Source organism: Vigna radiata, chromosome 6, assembly GCF_000741045.1.
Source record: "Vigna radiata var. radiata cultivar VC1973A chromosome 6, Vradiata_ver6, whole genome shotgun sequence".
Taxonomy (NCBI): domain Eukaryota; kingdom Viridiplantae; phylum Streptophyta; class Magnoliopsida; order Fabales; family Fabaceae; genus Vigna; species Vigna radiata.
The window spans coordinates 19348072-19350375 of NC_028356.1; the positions used below are offsets into that span (position 1 = coordinate 19348072).

The window sequence follows — 2304 nt, forward strand, 5'->3', positions numbered from 1 at the left end:
ATTGGGCCTGTTTTGGAAGCCTGGCCCACTTCCTTTAACTTTTTATTTATCTCTGGTTTACTTTCTCCGCATAACACTTTTTCCTTTTTCGTTTTTGCTTCTTATCTGGAACACTCGAGACTAACGAAATGAGTTTTTCCCTGCACCAATATATTGTTCATATTTCTTCTTACACGAGTAAGTTTCTAAATCTTTCCTTCCTTGCTTCTTCGTTTTCATTAATTTGCATCTTTTTCATCATGAATCACATTGCATTTACCTTGATTGTGCATCATTTTAGCTACTGAACATACCATTATGATATTTATTAAAGTGCCAAAATTATCTTAGGGAGACAAGTAATTTAATAAATATGTTGTCAAATAAGTTGTTCATGGTAAGAATAACAAGAAGTCGAAGCGACTGTGGTAGGAATGACAAAAGGTTCTATATCTTTGATAAAATCTTTAACAAACACTACAAAAATATATAATTTTAGCGGGGGTTATTTTTTGTATTTCCGGCGGTTTTAACCTCCGGAAAGTATGTTACCCGAGGTTAAAAAAACCTCTAGGAAAAGCTGCGTCGCTAAATAATTACCGACGGGTTTTTGAAAAACTGCCGGTATTAACGGAGATTTTGCCATAACCGCCGATAATAGCGGAGTTTTTGCCAAAATCGCCGATATTAGCGAAGATTTTTCCAGAACCGTCAGTAATAGCGGGAGTTTTGCCGAAACCTCCAGTATTAACGAGGATTTTGCCGGTAATTACTAAGTTTACATAATTGAGATTTCCAAAATTGTCGAAAATTAAATAATTTATTTTTTTATTACTTAAATGATTTGATTATCATAAATGAACCAAAATTAAATAATATGATATCAAAATTAAATAATATGAAACCAAAATTAAATATTATAAAACCAAAATTAAATGTAAACATTAAATATAAACTAAAATATTATTATATAAACTGTAAACATTAGAAATACGATTAATATTTCTAAAAAATTAAAATAAACAATAATAATCATCACTTTTTCATTGTCTTCGTCATATGGTCTTTTTCATTGTTTCATCATTTGATAGACTTTCTTTTTCATATATCTACAATATAAAATATGAAAAATGTTAAAATGTGATATAATAGAAAATACGAAGCCAACTTATAAAACTTTTCATAACACTTTCAATATTAATCCAAATTTATAAAAAAAAAATGAGAATCCAAGGTTCCAATTTAAAAAAAAAAAAAAAAGAGACAAGTGCATTGCATTTGAACCTAAAAATTACTTCTTGCAATATAAATTAGAATAAGCTTGCAATTCTGTAACAAACTATTTGTTGCACCCGAATCAATCGAAAATTCAATTCTATCTAAACTGTCTATTTTCAAATGATATCCACACTATTCATAAATATTCATTTTTGATTTCCAAAATTTTTTATAATTTAATTCATAACAATTTTCGCATTCAATCCACAAATGCGTCAATTTTTCACTTTCATGGAGATTCTTATAATTTTCTCCTAGAGTGGAATCACTATCATATGTATCATTCGTACTAGTTATTAAACTAAAACTATAATTCTCACTTTCACTACCATTTCTCCCTTTACCAAAACATTAGCTATAAAAAGAACTGTCGTTGTATTTGTCTATATCAACAAAAATGCAATTATCAACACAGATTTGAGAATGAAAATAACTATCANTGCAACTATTAATATAATTGTTCCAACTAAAAGGAGTATCATACATGGAATGATCGTAATCACTCTTAATAACAGTATTCAGATAGCTAGAAAAAAAATTTTCTTGTTCACTTAGAAAAGAATGATTGTTATTAAAACATAACACTCATTACAAACATTATGAACTCAAATGAATAATTTTTTTTTTTCCTTAAGTACCAAGTTTAGCAGGGGCCAAAGGAAGGTAGAGGTGATACTAGTGTTTGGACAGACACCCCTTTGGATAGGGCCCAGAAAGCAAAGATGAAGTATATATCTTCCATTCTATTTATTAAAGTGTAATGCAAATTCTAGAAGAATGTAGAAGCACCTTAGATAGAAGAATTCAAATGTAATACAAGTTCTAGAATGTTGTAGAAAAGCCTAAAATAGGAAGAAAAATCAAGAATATTCTACATAGGTAAAAATCTAGAAAATTCCACATAAGTTGTGGCTAGCATATTCTAGAATAATCCATGGGTCTATAAATACCCATGTACTCTACCATTTGATGCATGTAGACAAGAAGTCAACATCTACAACAACTAAGACAACTACAACACTTCTTCCAACTACTACTTCTACATCC

At 29.1% G+C, this 2304-nt stretch overlaps 1 pseudogene; it reads right to left on the reverse strand.

Annotated features, from left to right (window-relative positions):
• Positions 1–1263: 1263 nt before the first annotated feature.
• On the reverse strand, positions 1264–2211 carry LOC106763542 (annotated as a pseudogene).
• Positions 2212–2304: the final 93 nt, after the last annotated feature.